The sequence below is a fragment of the Neomonachus schauinslandi genome, chromosome 4 (genome assembly GCF_002201575.2).
Source record: "Neomonachus schauinslandi chromosome 4, ASM220157v2, whole genome shotgun sequence".
Classification (NCBI taxonomy): domain Eukaryota; kingdom Metazoa; phylum Chordata; class Mammalia; order Carnivora; family Phocidae; genus Neomonachus; species Neomonachus schauinslandi.
This window is the reverse complement of record NC_058406.1, coordinates 26,698,166-26,713,576: the sequence shown is the minus strand read 5'-3', so window position 1 is coordinate 26,713,576 and position 15,411 is coordinate 26,698,166. Positions and strand designations below refer to the sequence as shown.

General features: G+C 39.7%; 1 protein-coding gene across 1 annotated transcript in view; it reads left to right on the top strand.

The window, feature by feature from the left end:
- The window catches only part of KIAA0319L (KIAA0319 like), a 94,474-nt gene that overhangs the window by 38,723 nt on the left and 40,340 nt on the right, over positions 1-15,411 (top strand). The gene's annotated exons all lie outside the window — the stretch shown is intronic.

Here is a 15,411-nt window from a genome sequence, read left to right as displayed (position 1 = left end):
AAAATTCAGTTTTTAAAATGCCCGCCAAAAGAAGCAGTTTAAAAAAAAATTCAGTTTCTGTTTGTTGCTAGTGTATATAAATACAGTTACTGGGGCGCCTGGGTGGCTCAGTCGGTTAAGCGTCTGCCTTCGGCTCAGGTCATGATCCCAGGGTCCCGGGATCGAGCCCCGCGTCCGGCTCCCTGCTCCGCGGGAAGCCTGCTTCTCCCTCTCCCGCTCCCCCTGTTTGTGTTCCCTCTCTCGCTGTGTCTCTCTCTGTCAAATAAATAAATAAAATCTTTAAAAAAAAAAATACAGTTACTTTTTGTATATTGATCCTGTATCCTGAAACCTTGCTAAATTCACTTATTCATTGCAGTAGCTTTTTTTGTAGATTCCATTAGATTTTCTCTATTTATAATCACGTTGTCTGTGAATAAAGACCATTTTACTTCTTCTTTTCCAGTGTGGATACCTGTTATTTCTTTCTTGCTTATTGCACTGGCTAGAACGTCTACTACAATGTTGAATAAAAGTGGTGAAAGTATACTTTTCTGTTCCTAGTTGATGTGAATTTATATCAGGAATAAATGCTGGATTTTGTCAAATGCTTTTTTTTTTTTTTACATCCTATAGGTTTTTGTTTTCAGTATGTTAACATGGTGACTAACTTAATTGATTTTGAGTGTTAAATTACCTTGTATTCCTGAGATAAACCACACTGAGTCATGGTATATTATCCTTTCTATATATTGTTATATTTGATTTATGAAAAAAAAATTTTTTTTTAAAGATTTTATTTATTTGAGACAGAGAGTGAGAGAGAGAGAGAGCACAAGAGGGGGGAGCGGGAGAGGGAGAAGCAGACTCCCTGCCGAGCAGGGAGCCCGATGCGGGACTCGATCCAGGGACTCCAGGATCATGACCTGAGCCGAAGGCAGTCGCTTAACCAACTGAGCCACCCAGGCGCCCGAAAAAAATTTTTTTAAAGATTTTATTTATTTATTTGACAGAGAGAGAGAGCACAGATAGGCAGAGTGGCAGGCAGAGGGAGAAGCAGGCTCTCCACTGAGCAGAGAGCCCGATGCGGGGCTCGATCCCATGACCTGAGCAGAAGGCAGATGCTTAACCAACTGAGCCACTCAGGTGCCCCGATTTACTAAAATTTTATTACGAATTTTGAATCTGTGTTCATGAGGGATATTAGCCTGTGATTTTAACATCAAAGTGATGCTGGCCTTATAAAATGAGCTGAGAAGTTTTTACTCTTCTTTCATTTTCTGGAAAAGTTTGTGTAGAATTGGTACTAGTTATTCCTTAAATATTCAGTATAATTCCCCAGTGAAGCTATCTGGACATGGAGTTCTTTGCAGGAAATTTTCATTTTATTTTAAATTTTATTATGTTATGTTAATCACCATACATTACATCATTAGTTTTTGATGTAGTGTTCCATGATTCATTGTTTGTGTATAACACCCAGTGCTCCATTCAGTACGTACCCTCTTTAATACCCATCATCAGCTAACCCATCCCCCCACCCCCCTCCCCTCTAGAACCCTCAGTTTGTTTCTCAGAGTCCATAGTCTCTCATGGTTCGTCTCCCCCTCCAATTTCCCTCCCTTCATTTTTCCCTTCCTACTATCTTCTTTTTTTTTTTTTTTTTTTTTAACATATAATGTATTATTTGTTTCAGAGATACAGGTCTGTGATTCAACAGTCTTACACAATTCACAGCGCTCACCATAACCCTCCCCAATGTCTATCACCCCGCCACCCCATCCCTCCCACCCCCCCACCACTCCAGCAACCCTCAGTTTGTTTCCTGAGATTAAGAATTCCTCATAAACCAGTGAGATCATATGATACATGTCTTTCTCTGATTGACTTATTTCGCTCAGCATAATACCCTCCAGTTCCATACACATCGTTGCAAATGGCAAGATTTCATTCCTTTTGATGCTGCATAATATTCCATTGTATATATATACCACATCTTCTTTATCCATTCATCTGTCGATGGACATCTTGGCTCTTTCCATAGTTTGGCTATTGTGGACATTGCAGCTCTAAACATTGGGGTGCACGTACCCCTTCAGATCACTACATTTATATCTTTGGGGTAAATACCCAGTAGTGTAATTGCTGGGTCGTATGGTAGCTCTATTTTCAACTTCTTGTGGAACCTCCATACTGTTTTCCAGAGTGGCTGCACCAGCTTGCATTCCCACCAACAGTGTAGGAGGGCTCCCCTTTCTCCGCATCCTCGCCAACATCTGTCATTTCCTGGCTTGTTAATTTTAGCCATTCTGACTGGTGTGAGGTGGTATCTCATTGAGGTTTTGATTTGGATTTCCGTGATGCTGAGCGATGTTGAGCACTTTTTCATGTGTCTGTTGGCCATTTGGATGTCTTCTTTGGAAAAATGTCTGTTCATGTCTTCTGCCCATTTCTTGATTGGATCATTTGTTCTTTGGTGTTGAGTTTGATAAGTTCTTTATAGATTTTGGATACTAGCCCTTTATCTGATATGTCATTTGCAAATATCTTCTCCCATTCTGTCGGTTGTCTTTTGGTTTTGTTGACTTTCTTTTGCTGTGCAAAAGCTTTTTATCTTGATGAAGTCTCAATAGTTCATTTTTGCCCTTGCTTCCCTTGCCTTTGGTGATGTTTCTAGGAAGAAGTTGCTGCGGCTGAGGTCGAAGAGGTTGCTGCCTGTGTTCTCCTTTATGATTTTGATGGACTCCTGTCTCACATTTAGGTCTTTCAACCATTTTGAGTCTATTTTTGCGTGTGGTGGAAGGAAATGGTCCAGTTTCATTCTTCTCCATGTGGCTGTCCAATTTTCCCAACACCATTTGTTGAACAGACTGTCTTTTTTCCATTGGACATTCTTTCCTGCTTTGTCAAAGATTAGTTAACCATAGAGTTGAGGGTCCATTTCTGGGCTCTCTATTCTGTTCCATTGATCTATGTGTCTGTTTTTGTGCCAGTACCGTACTGTCTTGATGATGACAGCTTTGTAATAGAGCTGGAAGTCTGGAATTGTGATGCCGCCAGCTTTGCTTTTCTTTTTCAACATTCCTCTGGCTATTCGCGGTCTTTTCTGGTTCCATACAAATTTTAGGTTTATTTGTTCCATTTCTTTGAAAAAAGTGGATGGTATTTTGATGGGGATTGCATGGAATGTGTAGATTGCTCTAGGTAACATTGACATCTTCACAGTATTTGTTCTTCCAATCCATGAGCATGGAACGTTTTTCCATTTCTTTGTGTCTTCCTCAATTTCTTTCATGAGTATTTTATAGTTTGCTGAGTACAGATCCTTTGCCTCTTTGGTTAGATTTATTCCTAGGTATCTTACGGTTTTGGGTGCAATTGTAAATGGGATCGACTCCTTAATTTCTCTTTCTTCTGTCTTGTTGTTGGTGTATAGGAATGCCACTGACTTCTGTGCATTGATTTTATATCCTACCACTTTACTGAATTCTGTATGAGTTCTAGCAGTTTTGGGGTGGAGTCTTTTGGGTGTTCCACATAAAGTATCATATCATCTGCAAAGAGTGAGAGTTTGACTTCTTCTTTGCTGATTTGGATGCCTTTTATTTCTTTTTGTTGTCTGATTGCTGAGGCTAGGACTTCTAGTACTATGTTGAGTAGCAGTGGTGATAGTGGACATCCCTGCCGTGTTCCTGACCTTAGGGGGAAAGCTCTCAGTTTTTTCCAATTGAGAATGATACTTGCTGTAGGTTTTTCATAGATGGCTTTTATGATATTGAGGTATGGACCCTCTATCCCTATACTCTGATGAGTTTTGGTCAAGAAAGGATGCTGGGGGCGCCTGGGTGGCTCAGTTGGTTAAGCGACTGCCTTCGGCTCAGGTCATGATCCTGGAGTCCCGGGATCGAGTCCCGCATCGGGCTCCCTGCTCAGCGGGGAGTCTGCTTCTCCCTCTGACCCTCCTCCCTCTCATGCTCTCTGTCTCTCATTCTCTCTCAAATAAATAAATAAAATCTTTAAAAAAAAAAAAAAAAAAAAAAGAAAGGATGCTGTACTTTGCCAAATGCTTTTTCTGCATTTCTTGAGAGGATCATATGGTTCTTGTTCTTTCTTTTATTAATGTATTGCATCACATTGATTGATTTGTGGATGTTGAACCAACCTTGCAGCCCAGGAATAAATCCCACTTGGTCGTGGTGGTGAATAATCCTTTAACGTACTGTTGGATCCTATTGGCTAGTATTTTGGTGAGAATTTTTGCATCCATGTTCATCAGGGATATTGGTCTGTAATTCTCCTTTTTGATGGGGTCTTTGGTTTTGGGATCAAGGTAATGGTGGCCTCATAAAACGAGTTTGGAGGTTTTCCTTCCATTTCTATTTTTTGGAACAGTTTCAGAAGAATAGGTATTAATTCTTCTTTAAACGTTTGGTAGAATTCCCCTGGGAGGGCGCCTGGGTGGCTCAGTCGGTTAAGCGACTGACTTCGGCTCAGGTCATGATCCCAGGGTCCTGGGATCGAGTCCCGCGTCGGGCTCCCCCTGCTCTGCGGGGAGCCTGCTTCTCCCTCTGCCTCTGCCTGCCACTCACCCTGCTTGTGCTCTCTCTCTCTGTCAAATAAATAAATAAAATCTTTAAAAAAAAAAAAAAAAAAAGAATTCCCCTGGGAAGCCATCTGGCCCTGGGCTCTTGTTTTTTGGGAGATTTTTGATGACTGCTTCAATTTCCTTAGTGGTTATAGGTCTCTTCAGGTTTTCTATTTCTTCCTGGTTCAGTTTTGGTAGTTGATACATCTCTAGGAATGCATCCATTTCTTCCAGGTTATCTAATTTGCTGGCATAGAGTTGCTTATAATATGTTCTTATAATTGTTTGTATTTCTTTGGTGTTGGTTGTGATCTCTTTCATTCATGATTTTGTTGATTTATTTCTCTTTTCTTTTTAAGTCTGGCCAGGGGTTTATCAATCTTACTAATTCTTTCAAAGAACCAGCTCCTAGTTTCGTTGATCTGTTCTACTGTTCTTTTGGTTTCTTTTTTATTGATTTCTGCTCTGATCTTTATTATTTCTTTTCTCCTGCTGGGTTTAGGCTTTATTTGCTGTTCTTTCTCCAGCTTCTTTTGGTGTAGGGTTAGGTTGTGTATTTGAGACCTTTCTTGTTTCTTGAGAAAGGCTTGTATTGCTATATACTTTCCTCTTAGGACTGCCTTTGCTGCATCCCAAAGATTTTGAACAGTTGTATTTTCATTTTCATTTGTTTCCATGAATTTTTTAAATTCTTCTTTAATTTCCTGGTTGACCCATTCATTCTTTAGTAGGATGCTCTTTAGCCTCCATGTATTTGAGTTCTTTCCAACTTTCCTCTTGTGATTGAGTTCTAGTTTCAAAGCATTGTGGTCCGAAAATAGGCAGGGAATGATCCCAATCTTTTGGTACCAGTTGAGACCTGATTTGTGACCTAGGATGGGATCTATTCTGGAGAATGTTTCATGGGTACTAGAGAAGAATGTGTATTCTGTTGCTTTGGCATGGAATGTTCTGAATATGTCTGTGAAGTCCATTTGGTCCAGTGTGTCATTTAAAGTCTTTATTTCCTTGATCTTTTGCTGAGATGATCTGTCCATTTCAGTGAGGGGGGTGTTAAAATCCCCTACTATTATTTTATTGTTGTCGGTGTGTTTCTTTGCTTTTGTTATTAATTGGCTTATATAAGTGGCTGCTCCTATGTTAGGGGCATAGGTATTTACAATTGTTAGATCTTCTTGTTGGATAGACCCTTTAAGTAGGATATAGTGTCCTTCCTCATCTCTTATTACAGTCTTTGGTTTAAAATCTAATTTGTCTGATATAAGGATTGCCACCCCAGCTTTCTTTTGGTGTCCATTAGCATGGTAAATGGTTTTCCACCCCCTCACTTTCAATCTGGAGGTGTCTTTGGGTCTAAAATGATTCTCTTGCAGACAGCATATCGATGGGTCTTGTTTTTTTTATCCAATCTGGTATCTTTTGATTGGGGCATTTAGCCCATTTATATTCAGGGTAACTATTGAAAGATATGAATTTAGTGCCACTGTATTGCCTGTAAGGTGACTGTTACTGTATATTGTCTGTGTTCCTTTCTGGTCTGTGTTACTTTTAGGCTCTCTCTTTGCTTAGAGGACTCCTTTCAATATTTCTTGTAGGGCTGGTTTTGTGTTTGCAAATTCCTTTAGTTTTTGTTTGTCCTGGAAGCTTTTTATCTCTCTCTCTATTTTCAGTGACAGCCTAGCTGGATATAGTGTTCTTGGCTGCATATCTTTCTCATTTAGTGCTCTGAAGATATCCTGCCAGTCCTTTCTGGCCTGCCAGGTCTCTGTGGATAGGTCTGTTGCCAATCTAATGTTTCTACCATTGTAGGTTACAGATCTCTTGTCCTGAGCTGCTTTCAGGATTTTCTCTTTGTCTCTGAGACTCGTAAGTTTTACTAGTAGATATCGGGGTGTTGACCTATTTTTATTGATTTTGACGGGGGTTCTCTCTGCCTCCTGAATTTTGATGCCTGTTTCCTTCCCCAAATGAGGGAAGTTCTCTGCTATAATTTGCTCCAATATACCTTCTGCCCCTCTCTCTCTTTCTTCTTCTTCTGGGATCCCAGTTATTCTAATATTGTTTCGTCTTATGGTATCACTTATCTCTCAAATTCTGCCCTCGTGATCCAGTAGTTGTTTATCTCTCTTTTTCTCAGCTTCTTTATTTTCCATCACTTGGTCTTCTATATCACTAATTCTCTCTTCTGCCTCATTTATCCTAGCAGTTAGAGCCTCCATTTTTGATTGCACCTCATTAATAGCCTTTTTGATTTCAACTTGGTTAGATTTTAGTTCTTTAATTTTCCAGAAAAGTTTCTGTAATATCTTCCATGCTTTTTTCAAGCCCAGCTAGTATCTTTATAATCGTCATTCTGAACTCTAGTTCCGACATCTTACTAATGTCCGTAATGATTAGGCCCTTGGCAGTCGGTACTGCCTCTTGTTCTTTTTTTTGAGGTGATTTTTTCCATCTTGTCATTTTGTCCAGAGGAGAATAGATGAATGAGAGAAGAAAATGCTAACAGGGTAACAACGACCCCAGAAAAATATACACTAAACAAATCAGAAGAGACCTGAAACTGAGAGAAAAGAAAGAAAGAAAAAAGAAAAAAAAAGAAAAAAGAAAAAAAAAGAAAAAGAAAAAGATAAAAAAAAAAAAGAATATGATCAAATATGATCAGGCTGGTGCATAGATCAATGCCACACACTAGATTTTGGGTGTATTTTGATCTGTTAGAAGAAAGTGCCTCCCAAAATTTTAAAGAAAGAGAAACTTATATATGTACAAAAATAAGGGTAAATACCATGAAGGGATGGAATATGACTGTAAAGACGAAAATTATGAAAGATTTTATAAAAGGTATTGATAAGATGGTTGAAAAAAGAAAGAAGAGGAATTAAAAAAAAAAAGGGAGAGAATGTGATCAGGCAGGAGACTACAACAAAGCCATACACTAGGGGTTTAGGGTATATTTTGGTCTGTTAGAAGAAACTATCCCAAAATTTTAAAGAGAAAACAACTTATATATATACCAAAAATAAGGTTAACTACTATGAAGGGATAGAATATGACTCTAAAAATGAAAAATAAAGATTTTTTTTTAAAGATTTTATTTATTTGAGAGAGAGAGAATGAGAGAGAGAGCACATGAGAGGGGGGAGGGTCAGAGGGAGAAGCAGACTCCCTGCCGAGCAGGGAGCCCGATGCGGGACTCGATCCAGGGACTCCAGGATCATGACCTGAGCCGAAGGCAGTCGCTTAACCAACTGAGCCACCCAGGCACCCCGAAAAATAAAGATTTTTAAAAAAGGGATTGATAAGATGTTGGTTGAGGGGCACCTGGGTGGCTCAGTCGTTGAGCATCTGCCTTTGGCTCAGGTCATGATCCCAGGGTCCTGGGATCGAGCCCCGCATTGGGCTCCTTGCTCAGCAGGAAGCCTGCTTCCCCTCTCACACTCCCCTTGCTTGTGTTCCCTCTCTCGCTGTCTCTCTCTGTCAAATAAATAAATAAAATCTTAAAAAAAAAAAAAAAGATGTTGGTTGAAAGGGGGGAAAAAAAGAAAAAGAAAAAAATTAACTTTGAAAGACTAAAGAATCAGGGGGGAAAAGGCCCTGAATTCTATGTGCTGTATTCCCCTAGCGCTGGAGTTCTGCCATTCTCATTGATCGGTAAACTTGGTCTTGGCTGGCTGTTCTTGCTGATCTTCTGGGGGAGGGGCCTGTTGCTGTGGTTCTCAAATGCTTTTGCCTGAGGTGGAATTGCCCGCCCTTGCGGGGGGCCAGGCTAAGTAATCTGCTCTTGGGAGCTTTTGTTCCCTGCAAGCTTTCCGTACAGCTTTGGAGGACGAGAGTGAGAACTCGGGGCCCCACTCCTCAGTGCGCCCCCAGAGAAAAGCAGTCAGTCACTCCCATCTCCCCGGTCTCCAGCTGCACTCCGTGCTCACCCGGCCTGTAACCGTGTGTTTCTCTCTCTCGCACACGACCCCGTGTGGAGTCTCCAAACCCAGCAGATCCCTGTGGTTCACTCACGTGCCACTCCTCCTGGGGGAGGAAGGGGAGTCTCCCCGGATCTGCTGCTTGTTGGGTCCCTGCTGGAAGAGCAGTGGCCCGACTGTGCCGTGGATCATTGTTTATGGCAACCCTGAGCTGAGAGCCCACACCTCGGCTCCGTCTCTGCAGCTGGCTTCCCCGCTCCGATACCTGGGAGCTCTGCCGCACTCAGGCACCCCTGGCCTTTCTGTGACCCCGAGGGTCCTGAGACCACACTGTCTCAGCGAGGGTTCCACCCCCCGCTTAGCCACTGGAGCAGCATCCCTCAGCGGAGCCGACTTCTAAAAGTTCCGATTTTGTGTTCCGCTGCTCTATCACTTGCCGGTACCGGCTGTTGGAGGCTCCCTCCCCCTGCGGTCTATCTTCCCGAATATTGGCTCGGATTCACTTCTCCGCACACCCAACCTTCCAGAAGGTGGTCACTTTTCTGTTCAGAGAGTTGCTGCTATTCTTTTCTTCAATCTCCTGTTGAGTTCGTAGGTGTTCAGAATGGTTTGACCCCTATCTAGCTGAATTCCTGGGACCAGACGAAATTTAGGTCTCCTACTCCTCTGCCATCTTGCTCCTCCCCTCTTATTTTTTTTTTATTATTTTATTTTATTGATAGCATGAGTGAGGGAGGGGCAGAGAGAAAATCTTAGGTAGGCTCCATGCCCAGTGTGGAGCCAGACACAGGGCTCTATCTCATGACCCTGAGATCATGACCTGAGCTGAAATCAAGAGTTGGGTGCTTAACCAATTGAGTCACCCAGGCACCTCTGCAGGAAAATTTTAAACTATAAATTCAAACTATGTAATAGATACATAGCAATTTAGGTTATTTATAATAGCTCTGTTTGAGTGAGCTTTGACAGATTGTGTCTTTCAGGGAATTTGTGCATTTTATCCCAGTAGTCAGATGTATTGGCATAAATACATTATGCTCACAGTATTCCCTTATTGCCCTTATAATAGTAGTGATGTTAGAACCTGTAGTGATGTTACCTCTTTCATTCATGATATTGGTAATTTGTGTTCTCTTTCCCTCCCCACCTCCGTCCCCCCATCAGACTGTCCAGATTTTTTTTTTTTTTTAAAGATTTTATTTAGTTATTTGACAGAGAGAGACACAGTGAGAGAGGGAACACAAGCAGGAGGAGTGGGAGAGGGAGAAGCAGGCCTCCCACTGAGCAGGGAGCCCGACGTGGGGCTCGATCCCAGGACCCTGGGATCATGACCTGAGCCGAAGGCAGACGCTTAATGACTGAGCCACCCAGGCGCCCCTGTCCAGATTTTCTTAATGAAACTTTGGTTTCATTCATTTTCTCTATTGCTTTTCTATGTTATTATTTCTGCTTTAATTTTATTATTTCATTTCTTCTTCATAATTTAGATTTCATTTGCTCTTTTTCTATTTTTTTTTTTAAAGATTTTATTTATGTATTTGACAGAGAGAGACACTGAGAGAGGGAACACAAGCAGGGGGAGTGGGAGAGGGAGAAGCAGCCTTCCCGCTGAGCAGGGAGCCTGATGTGGGGCTCGATCCCAGGACCCTGGGATCATGACCTGAACCGAAGGCAGATGCTTAATGACTGAGCCACCCAGGCACCCCCTCTTTTTCTAAGTTTCTTAAGGTTTAATCTCAATTGTTAATTTGAGACTTCTTTTCTAACGTAGGCATTTTAGTGCTATAAATTTCCTTCTAAGTATTGCTTTAGCTGCATCCTATAAATTTTGATATTTTGTGTTTACAGTTTCATTCAATTCAGAATACTTTTAAATTTCCCTTTTGACTACTTTGTTGACCCTTGGGTTATTTAGAAGTATGTTATGTAGTTTCCAAATATTTGGGGGGGTTCCAGATATGGTATTATGGTATTATTGATCAGTAACTTAATGCATTGTAGCCAGTGAACATTGTATCACTTGAATCCTTTTTTTTTTTTTTTTTAACATTTTTTAAATTAGTTTCAGAGGTAGAATTTAGTGATTCATCTGTTGCATATAACACCCAGTGCTCATTACATCAAGTGCCCTCCTTAATGCCCATCACCCAATTACCCCATCCCACCACCCACCTCCCCTCCAGCAACCATCAGTTTGTTTCCTAGAGTTCAGTGTCTCTTATGGTTTGCCTTACTTGAATCCTTTCAAAGGCATTGAGACCAGTTTTATGGCTCAGAAATTGGTCTATCCTGGCAAATGTTCCTTGTGCATTTGAAAAGAATATGTATCCTGCTATTATTGTTGGGTGAGTGTTCTATAAATGTCAAATAGGTCAAATTGGGTACTGTTGTTTAGATCTTCTATATCCTTATTTTCTATTAGTTTCTATCAGTTGAGAGGTGATGAAATACCACACTGTATTTGTGGATATATCTATTTCTCCTAACTGTTAGATCAGCTTCTGCTTCGTGTACTTTGAAAGTTTTATTAGCTTTGTAAATATTAGGATTGTTATGTCTTCGGGGTGCCTGGGTGGCTCAGTTGTTAAGCGTCTGCCTTCAGCCCCAGATGCAGGTGAGAGAAATCTGAAGTCTTACTTGGGGAGTCAGTACAGAGTCGAAGCCTGAAAAATTAGGGAGTAATCTCAAGAATTAAAGAGAGTACAGAGAGAGCACGCCCAATTCTGAGTATAACCTATGGCAAAATTCTTGGCTAATCATCAGATTAAATAAGAACACCTGCATGGTACCAGGCTAAAAAAGCAGCTGCAAGAATTACACAGAGATATCAGTTGGTGTACATTGCAGGGGAATCAAACTCTATAGTTTAAGTCCAGATAAGTTACTTGCCTACTGGGGGAAAAAAAATACTGTATACAACCCCAGAGAATGTACAGTAAAATCCAAAGTCACTACAAATATTACATAGATGTCCAATATTCAAACAAAAACTGTTAGACATGCAAAGTGACCACCAGTACTCAGGGGAAAAAATAGTCAATAGAAACTGACTGCAGTTTGACTCAGATATTGGAGTTAGTAGTCAAAGACTTCAACGTATGTTCAGAAGACTAAAGAAAGTTAAAGGAAAATGGTTTTAATGAGTGAACAATTAAGGAATTTCAAAAGAAATGTAAACAGTTTTAAAAATGAGAAAATAGAAATGAGAGAATTTCCACTTATGGCATCATGAGGGGGTCCCTAATTTTCTCATTGAAAAAATAAGTATAAAACTGGACAGAATTGTCAAAAACAAATATTTCAGGCCACTAAAAACATAATATAGGCAGAAGCAAATGGAGAAGCATTTATCTTGAAAAGCTGGTAATGCTTTGAGCAAGTTCAGTGGGTGTCTGTAGGGGGATGATCTTCCTGGGTCATCCCCCATCAGTGTCTACCTCCACTCCAGCTCAGATGTCAAGAAATGTAGTTTTACCAAAAAAAAAAAAAGAAATGTAGTTTTACCAGTATATGGTTGGACATGAAACCTAGCAACTTTTCTAGAGGGTCGGCATGATTTGGGGCAGAGGGTGACAGCTTTGCCAACTAAAAGTGGCAAACTTAGTTGGGAATGAATGGAATGAATCTATAGCTTTGCTAACCTGAGATGCACTTCCTGTTAGGGTGAGTGGTGAACCTGCCAGAAACTTAATGGAAAGATCTTGAAAATAAGAGAACTATAGAAGGGCTGAGATAAGCTCTCCATGTATCCCTGGCTGACTGAGAAACTACCTGCATATGCAAGATATCCAGGAGAGCCTGGTAAAAGCTAAAAATCAAGGGAGACTTGAGAAGTGGCTGCAACTTTGAATGCATACCCCAAGGAACACACAGATGGATTGACAGAGGGTGAAGCTTTATGGAATTAATGTTTTTGAGTGACCTCTGCCCAAATCATTGACTGACTGCAAAACTATGCAGATACTGGGGTGACACCTAGGAAGCCAGGCTAAAATAAAAACAAGAAAAAAAAAAAGACTGAGCAGAAGTGTCAATGGCAACATACTGTGGGAGGGTTTCTGATTCTTCAATTTAAGGGAGTTACTAAAAATAATCAGCCCATCAGAAAAATAAAACAGAATCCTGAACTGCTACAATATATGACCTAAAATTTCTAGTTTCCAACCAGATGTTAGGAGACTTGTCAAAAAAGAATCAGGAAAGTGTAACCCGTACTCAGGGGAAAAAAGTAATCAATAAAAATGATTCTGAGAGGACTCAGCTTTAGCAAGTCAGATTTAGCAAGACTTCAATGCTGCTGTTAAAAATACGCTTAAAAAAGGGGGCGCCTGGGTGGGTCAGTCATTAAGGGTCAGCCTTCGGCTCAGGTCATGGTCCCAGGGTCTGGGGATGGAGCCCAGCATCGGGCTCTCCCTGCTCAGTGGGAAGCCTGCTTCTTCCTCTCCCACTCCCCCTGCATGTATTCCCTCTCTCGCTGTCTCTCTCTGTCAAATAAATAAATAAAACCTTGAAAAAAATAAAAATATGCTTAAAAAACTAAAGGAATCTATGTTCAAAGATATAAAGGAAAATGAGGTGACAATTACCCAACAAATAGTGGCTCTAACCACTTTTTACTTAAGGGAGTAAGTTTCTGTTCTTTTAAGCCACCGTGTTTGTGGTAATTTATTATGGCAGCCCTAGGAGACTGATACAGTCGTGTTCATGGATTGGGACTTAGAATGCCAAAACGATCTTGAAAATAAACAACAAAGTTGAAGGACTTAAACTCTCTAACTTTAAGACTTACTGTATAAAGCTGCAGTAATCAAAGCAGTGGTATTGGTGTAAAGATAGATGAAATCTGTGAAACAGAATAGAGTCCAGAAATAGACCCGCACAAATATGGTTAATTGATGCACCAAGGCAATTTGAAAAGAGGATAATCTTTTAAATAAATGGATGCTGGAACAATTGGATAGTTATAAGAAAAAACATGAACATCGGCCCTTACCTTACAGAAAAATTAGCTCAAAATGGATTATAGACCTAAATTTAAGAGCTGAAATTATAAAACTTATAGAAGAAAACAGAGGTGGAACTTTTTGTGATCTTGTCACTAAATAAATAAATAAACTAAATATCACTAAAAGCATGAACTATAAAAGAAAAAAATGATAAATTAGAATTAAAAAATTAAAAACTTTGGCTATTTAAAAGACACTACTAAGAAAAACAAAAAGGCAAGCTACAGACTGGGAAAGCATATTTGCAAATTAAATACCTACCAAAGATTTGTTTCTAGAATATATATAGAACTCTTGTAACTTAATTAGAAAACTAATAATAAAGCAAAGGATTTGAACAGATAGCCAGGAAAGAATGTATATAATAGACGTCTAATAAGTGCATGAAAAGATACTTAACATGATTAATCATTAGAAAAATGCAAATTAAAACCACAGTAAGGTGCCATTATGCACCTTGATAATGGCTAAACTTAAAAAGACTCCCAAAACCAATTTCTGGCAAGGTTGTAGAACGACTGGAATTCTCATACTGGTGGTGGGACTATATAATGTCACAACAACTTTGGAAAGTAATGTGGCAGTTTTTTAAAAAGTTAAAGGCATATCTTCCATATGACCAGGCGTTCTACTCATAGATATGTACACAAGAGAAATGAAAGATATGTTCATACAGAGACTTGTAGAGGAATATTTATATCAGCTCAACTTATAATAGGCAAAAACTGAAATCAACCCAAATGTCCATCTGTTGGTGAATGAATAAACAAATTGTGGTATATTCATATAACAGAACGGTACTCAGCAATCATAAGGGAACAATTATTGCTACAGACAGCAGCATGGACCAACAGAATAATATTGCTGAGTGAAAGCTGACAAAAACAATGTGATTCCGTTTATATAAAATTCTAGAAGATGTAAACTAATCTATAGTGACTGGAGGCAGAGCAGTGGTTGCTTGGGGCTGGGAGTTGGGAGAAGGGATTACAAAGGAGCATGAGGAATCCTTGGAAATGATGGAGATGTTCATTTTCTTGATTGTGGTGATGGTTTCATGGGTGTATGCATATGGTAAAATTTGTCAAATTGCACACTTTAAATATGTTCAGTTTATTATATGTCAGTTATGCCTTAATAAAGTTGTAAAAAAAGTGGACAAAGATTTGAATAAACTTCATCAAAGAAAATATATGACTGGCCAATAAATACATGAAAAGATATTCAATTTTATTAGTCATCCAAAAAATGCAAATTAAATTGCAGTGAGATACCATTAGAATGACAAAAAAATAAGACCAAGAATACCAAGTATTGGTGAGTTTGTAGAGCAGCAGGAACTCTCATGCATTGCTGGTGGAAATGCAAAATGGTAGAGCCACTTTAGATAACAGTTCAGTTTCTTATGAAGTTCGACATACACTTATATGTAACCAGCAATAAATACTTCTGAGTACCTAAAATAAATTAAAACACATGTTTACAGAAACTTTGGATTTCAAACATTTATAACAGATTTATTTATAAGAGCTGAGAACTGAAAACAAGTATCAATAGATGAATGGATAAATAAATTTTGGTATATCTCTGGAATGGTGTACTACTCGGTAATAAAAAGGAAGGAACTACTGTTAAACAGTGCCATGGATGAACCTTTAAAACATTATGTTGAGTGAAAGCAGCCAGAAATGAAAATAGTATGTATAGGATTAATTTTATATGAAATACAAGAAAGCCCAGACTAACTAGTGGGGACACAAAACGTATCAGTGGTTACGTGAGCCTGAGGGTGGAGGTAGGAATTTGTTGCAAAGGGGAATGAGCCAACTTCTGGGGCTGATCGAAATGGTTTCTGTCTTGATTGTGGTTATGTGGGTATAGACCCTTGTCAAAACTCATAGACCTGTACACTTTAACAATTAAG